At 42.3% G+C, this 13,318-nt stretch overlaps 1 protein-coding gene across 3 annotated transcripts in view; it reads left to right on the forward strand.

Moving 5' to 3' along the window:
- The window catches only part of LOC147666710 (actin-related protein 3B-like), a 605,074-nt gene that overhangs the window by 323,678 nt on the left and 268,078 nt on the right, over positions 1–13,318 (forward strand). Inside the window, exon 1 of one of the 3 annotated variants that reach the window (XM_086948944.1) lies at positions 10,795–10,881. The exons of 1 other annotated variant lie outside the window; for it this stretch is intronic. The gene's annotated coding sequence lies outside the window, so the exon portion shown is untranslated. Of the gene's footprint in view, positions 1–10,794; positions 10,882–11,034; positions 11,080–13,318 lie in introns of those variants that run through there. One more of the 3 variants, XM_086948943.1, reaches the window with a different exon arrangement.

Below are 13,318 nucleotides of genomic sequence, written 5' to 3' on the forward strand. Positions count from 1 at the left end.
ACTGCCTCTGAGATAAGCCTGCCTGCCTGCTTGTGCCAAGCTACCAAGGGGGTGTGCAAGGGTTGCCTAAGGGCATAACTCCTAGAAGCAAGGATCCCTACTTGCTCAAAGGTGCAAACCATTCCCAACTAGAGACCCTGAGTTCTAACAGTGGAAGTCACAAAAATTGTAACTCAATAATGCATTTGTGATACCTATAATGTGATAAAGAACAATAATTTGGAATTTGCAGTTGAGACAGTTTTAATTCAAAAGAGATTTTTTTTAAATAGCCTATGGAATCAAAGTGGGTTTAATGTTGATAGTAAGCCACAAAAAAGGAAGATTTAGTAGGTATTTTTTCTTCTTTTTTTAAACTCTTTCCATCACATCCTAGCGCTAAGAGCCTTGATGGTCATATGTTTAGTACCTGTACATGTAGAAAGAAACAAGACATCTTTAAATTGGTGCCTGTTAGGACTTATTTGTTTTTCACCTTTTCTAGGACCCAATTATAAGTACAACTTCATATTAAATTTCCAGCTAAAAGTAGTATGGTTCTGCATCAGGGTTCTCCAAAGTCGGTCCTGAAGGACCAGATCCATGCCATATTTTTTGCATATCCTCATTTAGATTAATGTAGTTATCTTTAAAATCTGGCATGGACTCGGCCCTCGAGGATCGAATTTGGAGCACCCTGTTCTACAGGATAAGTTAGTGTGCATTGATTTTTAATGAGTTCTGTGGCTTTTCATATTTATTTTAATGCAGCTAATGTTGTGGAAAATAAGTAGTTCAAAGGATGAATTTTTCCATTACCTTTTATAAATTTTCCCTAGGTTTTGAGGCCCTTAAGTCACCGCCCTCAGTAGTAAATTAGCGGATGTATGAAGAACACCTCATGCATACATACCCAAATAAATGCTGTGACACACAGCACATACCTAACATGTCCATGCACCAATATCTCCATTGCTGTGCACAAACCATAAGGACACAATGCACCATGGAACTTAGGGCCATATGTATCATTCCAAATTGTGATTGCAAACGCCGAAATTTGCAGAATTTTGGCTTTTGCGATCGCAATTAGGCTTAATGGTTTGTATGAAAGAAAAACTGCCTCACAAAATAAGGAATCGCAAAATTTGCGATTCCTTATTTTGCGATTGCATTTAAGGAATCGCAAAATGCTATTCCTTAAATGCTATGCAAGAAGCACCGAAAAAGTGCAACTTCAAGTTGGTGGTAATTTACGATTTCTTTGAAAAATGCACTTTTTTGCATTTTTCAAAATGCCATGTGGCGCACATACATGCCCTTAGGGCATGTATGTGTGCCACATGTGCACACATACACATTTCAGGGGTGCAACAGGGTGTCCTTTTGACACCCTGGGCACTCTTAAAATTGCATTCTTAATTTGCGTTTCTCAAATTGAGAATCACAAATTGAGAATGTCTTCCCATTCATTCCTATAGGCCTCTAGGTCCATAGGAATGAATGGGGAGGTATTCCTTAATTGCAAATCGCAATTTGCGATTCGCAATTAAGGAATGCGTAGGATTCGCAAAATTATTTGTAAATCCTACATACACAGCATTTTGCGATTCTCAAACAGCGATTCTCTAAAAATCGCTATTTGGGAATCGCAAAACCTAGGTTTCATACATATGGCCCTTAGAGTTCAACAGAATGCACACTGACATACCAACCATAAAAAACTGACTAGACCTTTGTGTGCATATGAGACATGCCAATGCAGTGCTGAATTTGAGCCGGTGGTTTCTGGTGCTCAGCACTGGCACCTAATTGTCAACACAAGCGCTTGTGACAGTCCGCCACAAGGTGGCACTGTCTGAGATGCCCACAGAAACAGTCAATTTATTAATTCAATAGACATTAAAAATTACTAATACCCGTGCCCAAGCCATAATTATACATTTGGGGGCCTGGATTAGTCCGAATTGGCACACTTGCAGGAGTGTAATGGTTGGTAGTTGTGTTGTTACTATCGTTGGCAGCATGGCAGGGATAATGTGTGGTGCAAGTTGCATTGGTGTCCTGACGAGAGCCCTGGCACTTATTTTTATGCAAATTAAGCACTGTGCAAATGATGTTACCTGTAAGTATGTTTTTTGTGATCATAGGGGCAGTCATGGTGGGCAGCCTCTGTCATCTGAAATACAGGCATAGGGTAAAGATGAAAAAGTGTTTCTACTGTCCTCTGACCATGCGCCCTGACATACCTCCTTTTAGATACCTTTGGCCTACTGCCCAGTGACACAACATAAAGCGATTGGAGGCAACCTACAGAATAGTAAGGGAATGGCCCCTGAGTCTACCACATCTCACATATATACTGTGAACTTGGGATAAATAGGGCCCCATGACGGTTTTGGGGGCCCCTAAGGATTTGGGGGTCACCCGGCTACCACCTTTGATGACACAGAGGAAATATGCTTTAGAAGAGGACTACATCATCCCATTGTGAAACCCACCAACAGCAGCCATGAACCAGTGACGCAGAGTCGGCATGTGGGAGCCTCTGGCAACTGCTGATGATGCTGGTGGTACACCAACAGCTACCCAAATGATAGTGATGGATCACTCGATCAGAGGAGTCCAGCAGACACCCAAGGTAAAATCAAGCCTTGTATATGAGAGGTAGTTACCTAAACACAACTGTGAGCAATGGTTTTGAGATACTCATGTGTACTGTTACTGAGATGTCTGAGGCTCAATATTGTTTGCAACAATTACAGAAAATGGATGAATACTCGATGGAGCGGTACAAGTGGACTCTGTGGAACAGTCATCACCAGTGCTGCATAGACAGCCACAAAGAGGACTTTAGTTGAAGAGTGATCATAATCACCAGTACAAATTCTACGTTGTGCAGACATACCATAAACTGACAGGTTGAATTATTTCCTTATGGTGGAGAAGTTTCAAAGGCCTTGTGCATGTTACATTTCCACTTAAATGCCTCAATAATGGCTGCTCTGCCAATGAGCGAGAGAGAGGATTACCTATGGTGAGCTGAATGTCTGTGGAAGAGGCTGCAACTGTGCTGCTCACTGGGAACTTCTGGGAAGGCAGAAGCACTGAAACGGGGAGCCGCTCTGAGAGGCATAATGTGAGCAAGATGAAGAGTGGAAAGGTCTATGCTGTGTTTCAATACAGTTTTATCTAATATTCTTGTTCAGTTCATTTTATTAGTACTCTCAACAAAGCTCATCACTGAAAGGGGATGCAAAGTTGTGTATTTTTCCTTGCCTGATATGCATAATTTTCACAAAATACTACGGGGCTTATTTAGGAGAGTCCTGCGTTACTTTTGCACGTGCTCCTTCCTGCAGAAAAACAATCCTGCCTGCCACAGAGGCACCCTTGCACCATGGACCAAGGATGCCTGCATTGAAGCAAGGATGCCTGCATTGCAGCAAGGATGCCTGCATTGGAGTAAGGATGCCTGCATTGGCGCTTAGCTGCCGAAACAGAGCCAGCGCAGGCAGAAAGGACAGAAATGGGCAGTATTGGATAAATATAGTGCATTCCAGTATTTTCACTTTGGCATAGTGCCTTTCTGCGCTGCCCTAAGCAAAAATGTCATAAATGAGGCTCTAGGTGTAATACAGGTGTACTTCCTAAAGTAGAAATTTTGTGTGAACATTTGAACTTTTTTGATGCATTTCTTCTTTAGATCCAGGATCTCACCATCTGTTCACATGCATAATTCCAAAGCAAGAAATCTGATAAGTAAGACTTTATGGCAAGAGTAAACAACATATATATTCATCCACCATTTGTAAGAGGTGCAGAAGAGATTGCTTGCAGAATTATTCTCATGCCACATGCATCTGGTTTTAGTGTTCTCAAGAGATATATCTGCTCCTACCACATCTTCCATCCACAACCATCCATTTTCTGTAAGTTGCACGGAATATGTTGCTAGAGCAATGCAGCTCATAATATGTAGGTTGTGGGGTTTTAGGTTTAAACCTATAATAAGTGATAAAACCCCACTGAAAGAAAAATAGCTCTCACCAGTGAAAACATATAAACACTGAAAAAACACCTGGACAACCACAAACTAACTGCCATTCAAAGAAAGGAAAAAGAGAGTGAATGAGTCATTTTTTTCTTCCTGAACGGGTCAATACAATGTAACCTGGTTATACAAGCTAGCAGAAAGAAAGACTGGCTAACATTATTCTGCTTGAGTTTTGTTCTTTAGGGATGCCACTAAAGTATTGTTTCTTCTTCCTTTTACTTTTTCAGTTTTGTGCCCTTTGGTCTAAAGATGCAGGGTTTAGTTTCATGTTTTAGGTCTAGTTTAATTATTTTATAAACTATAGAGAATCAGGAAATATCAAACTCATATTTGATATTTTGGCTGCATTTGATTATTTCACTGATAGGTAAAATGGCTGGTTTTATAAACATCTTTCCTAATATGTGTCATCACATTTACCCACAGAATGGGTAAAAACCCTTAATTCATCAGACCATAGTTTCTAGTGAGTCAGTATTGATAGTAGGTGAATTGCCAACACCTCAGGCTTTAAACATTCAATGCAAGGTATAGTGACAAGTATATATATCACCAAGCATCTGGGATAGTGGTGAAAACATGACACCAGATTTTTGGAAAACATGGAACGCAGTGTCACTTGTAATGCTCTGCAAAAAAAGGTGCTTTCTAAGTTCAACAAAGATTGGAGTGATATTGTTTGTATTTGCAGTGATTCAGCTACGTATATAAAAAAGTTGTGTGATGACCTGTCAAAATTGATACCCGAGCTGAAGTGATTCCCTGTAGTAGATCCTTGCCACTTGTTAGATGGTATGCTGAAAGCATCTTTACAATCTTAAGAGTTAATGAGGGATGCTATTGGCTTTTTAGTCCATTCTGGTGCACTGTTTTCTTATGCACAGGAACTAAAACGCAAATATTTATCATTTCAAGCTTTATGTGGCATCAAAGAAAGAGTCATCCCAACTGTGTCCCCTAGCTGATGGTTCTCAGCCCAATGGGTTATGAATGCTGGGATGGGCCTTTTCACAGAAGTTTACATGGGAAGGAAAGAGCAAGCGCACATGACCCAAAGACTCACTGAAGAAGTATTGTATGGTGTACTACAATAAGATTAATTTGCAAAAATCTATTTGGACCTCATATACACTATAAGTACACTGTCTATATACCATGTTCTTTCAGGGCAGAAAGCAATCAATAATAAAAGTAAAACGTTCCATAAACACCTGAAAAACACTTTTTCTGTTGTTTTTAGTGGCGCGAAAATGTGTAACCACTGATAACAACTGTTCTTTAAGATATTGAAAACACTGAAAAAACCCCACCAGAATTTACCAAAAATAGAAACTGAAAACAGGAAAGCCTAATAATATGCCATCAATTTCATGGCTCTCACAAACATTTCTTCTCTAAACATGTCTCGTGGCATCAAAGCGTATCAGGCAGCATTAAAGAAGGAAACAAGCATTTGCAATGCAATAGGTCTCGCATTTATGAGAGTTTGGGCTATTGGCATTGTAAATGATAATGCCTTTTATTAATGTGTTGTTTTTTAAACAGATAAATGAAAGGCATTGCATTTACTATACCAATAGCTTAAACTCTTGCAAATGCAAGACCTATTGCATTGCAAATGCGTCCGTGCTATAAAACTAATAAAAAAGCATTAGGAGAGAGCATGTCGTAGGCAGGACAAAGCTATTTGTGAAAATAGTGCTCGGAGGCTGTAATTAAAGCCTACTAACAACCTGGGGTGTCGCCATGAGAGGTTACAAAATGAGACAAGGCGGTACTAAGGATGGACTACTAAGCCTATTGACCAATGAACAGCCACAGTTACCAGTGGACAATGACACAAGCCATTGCAAAATTTGGACGGAGAGTGGGCGGAGCTTGCCTCTCAGAGCAGCGAATGAGCTGCCCAGACTCGACCTAAAAACAAGAAATGATGTGAAAAACAGGTAGCTTGGTAATTGAGCATTGTGGGTGGTTAGTCCTGTGTAATAAAAATAATGCATGGGCCTAAGGATTGAGAGCAGGTACCTGTGTGTATTATAGTTTTTTACGGAAACATGGGAATCATTAGGACGCATAAGGTCAGCCATTGTTCATGTTATGTTATGTTTGTTTTTATATCATGTGTTGTTTACCTCAGAAATAGCTGTTTTGCATATCTTCCCAAAGAACCCTTTCGTGTGCGGGTCTCTGTGTCTGGTGAAAGGGGAGTAGAGCAATAGGGATTCTTTAACATCTGAATCCTCAGCAACTGGTATGGGTGACAATCACTTCCTAGTTGCAATGCGATGCAACATTTCACATGTGTCTATATTCATAAACATGCCTCCAGGTTGTAATTTACTACTCTCCCATTTTTATGGAGGCAGCATAATCTGTCTTTAGGTATTCTAAATATGCGATAAGTCGCAGAACTGGGCTTTTTGTGTGCTGTGTTGAATCTCCAATTTCCATTCTCTCGGTTTGTGTGGAGTCAGGTAAGGTACCATGATCTGTGGTCTTACCGCATATGCGCTGTTCCCTAAAGCATGCATAGGGGTTGGAAAGGTGCTGGCTGGGCATGCATTGACAGACATATTTCATGCACAATGGTATTAAATCACTCAACAATCACCCATCTACCAGCTCCCCTTTCATAAACCTGGCATTTATGGCAGAGTGGTAGGATGTATGAGTCTTGTGCTACTTGTATAATGTGCCATTATGTAAGCAACAAAGACACTCTGCCTTGCACATCACATGTTAGTTTAGGGACTGCTGGCTCGTCTCTGAGGTCTGAGATAGCTTGACTGACTTGCCAAACACCCTCTTGTTTCACCAGAATTCACACGTGTCTCACCATGTCATAGAGAGGCGCCATTTTGATAGTTGTTGTCCTTTTATATATTTTTTGGTTGCTTCCACAACAGTTAATTTGCGATTGCTGTTTGTAGTTCTTGTCACTTGTTATTCTGAAAAGTGAGTTGGCAATTGCAATTCCCACACGCAATTTGCAGGCCCTTATTTATTCGCTGCTCAGTCCTATTGTTACAGTACATTGCGGTGTAGCGTTACTAAATTCTTTGTGATTCGCAAATTGTGATTCTAACTCTGATTTTGACAGTTGACCAAATGTTTTGTAAATGTGGGGAAATTACTATTTCCCCCATGATTTAGGCTGCTCCTTGAAAAGAGCTCAGCTGCGCCTGGAGCTAAGTATACTCTCTAACAAATTTCTGAAAAAGAGAACACGATTTTTATAGTGTCTGTATCAAAAGCGCGGAACCATTAGGAGCTATAAAGAAGGACATCGCTTGATAAGAAGCAGGGTATAGTAATGAACAGTGCTTGATTTGCATAAAACTAAGTGCCAGGGCCAAGGTATTTCTCATGGGGTAACTGCAGTTGATGCAACCCACAAATCACTTTAAACTTTAGCTTTAATGAGTTTTGTAATGTTTTATAGATAAATTAAACAATTAAATGCTCCACTAACGAACTTTGTTTATAAGTTACACACTCAGCGCCACCACTTGGTGGATTCTCATCAGTAGATGCCGCTGTTTACAAATAAGTGCTGGTGCCAAGCACTAGAAAACACCGGCACAAATTAACCTAGCTTGGAGGGAAAGATTCTGACGATTATCATGAGCAGAAATATGTGTGAGATTTGAGTATTATTTTGAATGAATCCGAGTTAGTCTGAGTATTCGAAAAATCTCCAACTGAAACTATGTATTAGTCTTGTTCGCACTGTATAAAACCTTCAAAAAATAAATGAATAAAGGACTAAGCCCTTAGTGAGAATGGCTATTATTAAGAGCACAGCTTGAGGGAGTACAGGCTTTTCTAAAAAACTAAAAGTGTCTGAGCAAGTTTAGACATTTGTAACCCAGATTTTAGGTGCCTCATTGGCGTTCATTAAACATGCACAGTAAATCTGCTGTAACGTTGGTATTACCACACAATTTTTTTAAGGGGGTCACCTTGTTTCTGCAAGTTTTTCCTTATGTATTGGCACAGAGCTAGTATCAGATATTTGCTGGTGTTGACAGAGAGTCTTTCCTGTGCGGTAATGCTCTGATTACTTACCCGTAATCCTCATTACTCCTAGTACTACTCGTCCTCGACCTAGTCATGACAAAGGAGGTATATTCTACTGACAGGAAACAAAACAGGAAGCACTTCCTGACATACCAAGCACAAAGGCCTGAACCAGGGAGGGTGGGTGGGAAGTATGACTGGGTCGAGGACGAGGAGGACTAAGAGTAATGAGGATTACTGGAAAGTAATCAGAGCATTACCTCCATGTCCCTCGTCCTCGACCCAGTCATAGCAAAGGAGGCATACCAAAGCAACAACACAGGAAGGACTTTGGCCCCCCAGCAAGAACAATGCAGACAACACACAGGTGTGAAGCACACCAAAGTGAAAAGTTTAATAACACACAAGAATCAAGTGGAAGCAACAGGACCCGCAGCACGAAAACACCACAATCAAAATTCATACGGTCATCCAAGGCATAATTCAAATGGTAACGCTTGACAAAAGTAGAATCCGAAGCCCAAGTCCCAGCCCGACAAATCTAATCCAGAGGCACACCATGAAAAGCGGCCCAGGAAGCAGAGACACCCCTCGTAGACCGGGCCTGAACTCTAGAAGGACTTGGCAAACCAGAATCCTGATTGACCAAGGAAATTATAGACTTGATCCAACAACCCAACGTAAGCCAGGAAGCTGCCTTCCCAAGACCAGCCTTCCCAAATGGCACAAACAGGGAATCAGAAGTGTGAAAATCCACCAACCGTCCACATACATGGTCAAAGCATGCTTAACATCAAGAGTGTGCAACAATCTCCCTTCCGCGGTTTCTCTATATTCTGCAGAATTGTCCATATAGAGTTCCAGAAGCCTATTTTATGGCAGTGGAAGGTGAGGTGCGTACGTTACTGTGGGATGGGAAGTCCCCAAGGATTGCGCTACAGAAATTGATGAAGGGATGGTATGATGGGGGCATTGCGTTACCCGACATACGGCTGTATTACTGGGCCTCGCAACTGGTGACTGTGAATAGGTGGCTATATGCCCAGCTGGATGATCCGGCATGTGCTTTGGATAGATATCAGATGGATAGATCTGGATACCTTGGGGCACTCTACTCTAGTACTAGGAGAACACACTTTGTAGGTCCCACTCAACACACGCTGCAGGTCTGGAAATTAGCCAATTCTCGTCTGGGTTGGACGGGCAGACTTACCAAAATTACACCGCTGTGGTATTCCCAGAAGCTAGGTATGCTTTGTCAATACCCGGGATTCGATAAATGGGATATGATTGGTATCTCGACGGTTGGTGACTTGATCAAGAAAGGTAAAATCCTTCGGTTTGAGGAGCTCCAGAAGGCATACCAGTTGGCGCCTAGAGAGGTTTTTCGCTATCTACAAGTACGGCATGCTTTGATGACGGCGTTCCCTAGCTATGTGGATATTCCGAAGTCGTCCCCTCTGGAGGACCGTCTGTTGGACGGGCAGCTGCACACGAAGGCGACCTCCCTCACTTATAGGAAACTTAGTAATAATGTGCCTGACTTCGGGAATCTTAAAGAGAAGTGGGAGGGGGACGTAGGGACAATTGAGGAAGAGGATTGGAGGCAGGCGTTAATGTCTCCCAGAGAGGCTGCCATCACGCTTAGATTCCGCCTTATCCAACTTCGTATTTTCCACCGTTCATATCTGACTGGGATCACTCTTGCGAGGATTGGGTCTAGGCCAGACGATCTTTGTCTAAGGGGCTGCAGGCAGTCAGCCACATTTTACCACATAATATGGGAATGACCGATGGTACAGAGCCTTTGGGACAGAATTATGTCCCATATGCATTCCGCGCTGGGGAAGCCGCTTACTTTGACGCCACGACTGGGCCTGCTCAACATATGGGAAGCGACTGATCATACGGAGGTAGAACAACAGTTTGTAATGTTAGGTTTCACATTATTTAAGAGGGAAATTGTTAGGGGATGTGGTGGAGGACGACCACCTGCAGTGGCGGTTTTGCAGAGGGAGCTAGATAGGTGCATGATAGCTGAGAAAGAAGTGTTTATTACAAGGGATGCCCGAAGAAGTGGGACAAGAAATGTACAAATGGTACTTGTATAAGGGGGACATCTGTGTATCGCCTATGGTGGAATTGGAGCTGCGAAGGAACAGAGATGGGGAGCACACCGTGTAATATGTGGGTCTAACTGAACTTGATTCCTAATGTGATGCTAAATGTAACTTGCATTGTGTACTGTATGAGTAGCAGTGAATTTGTCTGTCATCTTTCAAATAAAAATATTTTTTTAAAAAAAGAGTGTGCAACAATCGATCAGCAGGAGAAGAAGGAGAAGGATAGAAAGTAGGAAGGATCAACTCCTGAGAAGAATGAAACTTAGAACGGATCATGGGTGAAAATCAGCATCCACACAGAGGACCACAGCACCATACAAGAAGAAACAACAGGGAAGTGCAGTGGACGGCCCCGCTGCAGAAAAGGAAGCTGTGTACTCCGCGCCAACGCCCTAGCAGACCAGCAGCAACGAGCAGCGGGAGCCAAACACTCCAGTTATAAATGCAGGCAACAATCCCCCCCCAAGCCTAACCACAGCTACGTGGCAGGGGGACACAGCAAAATATTCACCGCTGCACGCCCAGCAAAAAATAGCGGGAGGTAGAGCACCTATACCGACAAGCCCAGCAAGTCAGGCACCCGGAAGTAATCATGGAGTCCAGGAGGCCAAGCGTCCCGACACCAGCTGCTGCCTCAAAGACCCAACACCACCCCCAGAGCCCAGCAAAGGAGGAAACTGAAGAGCGTCCAGCAACAAAGTAAGTGCCCAGCAAATACCTGGCATCTCCCGTCATGTCCACCGACAGGAAACAAAACAGGAAGTGCTTTTTGCTGGCTATGTTCTTACAGCCCCTGGCAGGAAGGTGGGTGGAGCTTAAAAGCTTTTTCTGTTTTGTTTCCTGTTAGTGGAATATACCTCCTTTGTTCTGACTGGGTCGAGGACGAGCAAGGTGGAGGTAATGTGATCTTACTGAATTTTATCACTATTGGACATCCTCACATAAAACATGAATTTTAGAGATTACTCTAAGTTTCTTCAGGGGACAAGGGTGGCAAATAGAGTAATAATCATTTCTACAGATAACTGTGATTAGGATTCAGTGCTAAAAGACAGTATTCTGCGGCCACATTGTCTGATTGAGTAATCTGGTGGCATGGTGCTTCCCAGTCATTTGATTAATCTCGTCCCATGACACGCTATTGCAATCAGTGGCGTAACGCTAAATGATGTCTCCCTTCCCCCGTGAATGGAATGTGACAAGGGGCTCCTGAGTCTCAGATATCTTACAGATATATATTGGCTTTGAGCTCAAATGAGGACCCCTGAAGGTTTTGGGAGTGGTTAAAGTGCCTCCCTAGCACCACAAGAGGGCCTGCATTACACCCCAGATTCCAATGGCAAATATTCCAATGCACAGTGCTTACTGTTTGATGTGACGGTATTACTTCTGGCAAAGTAAACTCCATGTTGGTATTTAACTACACACTGCATCAATGGTTTCCAATGGTCACAAAATGTTTCCAATGGAATGTAAAGAGTTTTCAAAGAATAATGCATTTGAGACACTCTGACAAAATGTAAAATTATAGGATGCATTTACGAGCTTTCGATGGGAACTGTCTTTAAAACAGGCTAAAGTAAGTTGTGAAAAGCAACAAAAACATGACTCCGCATAGGAGATTCTAAAACAAGTGTCCACAGGTCATTCTTGGTAAGTTATTAGCACCAGGGTTTCTTTTCCACTGACAATTTAGTTACAGTGCCCCGTGTAAAGCGCGCCCGAGCCGGGGGCCGCTCTTTCCGCTATTTAGCGGCAAAACTATGGAAATCTCTTCCTCTAGAGATTCGAGGCATGGATAGCCTGATGGACTTCAGGAGAGCGATAAAGACGTATCTGTTTCCACTGCAATAGTTCTGTTATCAGCCTACTGTTTTGCCCCTGTTCTTCAGGCCTTGGGTGTTGTCTGTGTGAGTAAAAGCGCCGGGACGCCCCTTTGCTGGGGCAGCCGTGCGCTATATAAGATAACATAACAATGCGTTATACTTTTCATGACCATGCACTACCATGCCACTTCTAACCATATAGTACTGATATGTTTCAAAATATAGCACTGGGTTCAATTTCCAAAGAAATAAGGGGCATATTATCAAGCCTGTGCCCTAAAATTATCGCCGCTTTATCGGCCGAAAACGGCCGATAAAGCGGCGATAATGGGCTTGATAATATGCTCTGTGGAATTCCAATCGAAGCCCATGTTAGATGTCTTCACATCTAACATGTGCTTCGATTGGAATTCCATAGAGCATATTATCAAGCCCATTATCGCCGCTTTATCGGCCGTTTTCGGCCGATAAAGCGGCGATAATTTTAGCGCACAGGCTTGATAATATGCCCCTAAGTTGGGTGAATCCTTTCCCTCACACTCTCCTACTAAAGGATTTTGGCTGATGTACTTCGCTTGCATCTTAAGCGACATTGGGACTTTTCACCCCCCTCCTGTTTTAATTAGCTGATACTAATACCCAGCACTCCCACTCTGAAAACCGGTCTGCATCACCTCCCAAGCACCCACTTTACTGCCTCAACCCTAAATTCAACAACTCCCAATTCTGTTATAATCATGATGTTGATTACACTATCGCATGTCATCGTTTTTAGGTCGAGCATTCAAGACCTCTTGTATATACTTTAATATATACTTATACGTGTATGTACTTTTTGGGCTCTGGAGATCAGCCCTAGGACTTGTCTGCTTCCACTTACGGACTTTTTTTCTGTTCAACTGCCTCTATTTAACTGTCTTGATAGAAAACGACCAGCAGAGGTCAGTAAAATACCGGAATCGCTTTCTTGAAGGACTTTCTTTTTTTAATTTTTCTGTCAACTCCCTCTATTTAACTTTCTTGATAGAAAACGACCAGCAGAGGTCAGTACAATACCATAATCACTTTAGCATTCTCTCGATTACAGTCCATAGACATTGTACTCCACGAGCACCCGTAGACAATAATATTTTTTTCAAATCTTGTATTTTCAGTGATATGACCACCGAAGGCCCTGATTTTAAATTAAAAACAAAGCTTTGGACTATACCATTGCCCTCTGAAAGGCAATATTGCTCTCTGTGTGTTTACATACGTGGTGTGTCACGCAGTTTGGTGCTTACTTTCCCTCCATGTTAATGAACAGTAGA

Source organism: Lissotriton vulgaris, unplaced genomic scaffold (assembly GCF_964263255.1).
Source record: "Lissotriton vulgaris unplaced genomic scaffold, aLisVul1.2 SCAFFOLD_485, whole genome shotgun sequence".
NCBI lineage: Eukaryota > Metazoa > Chordata > Amphibia > Caudata > Salamandridae > Lissotriton > Lissotriton vulgaris.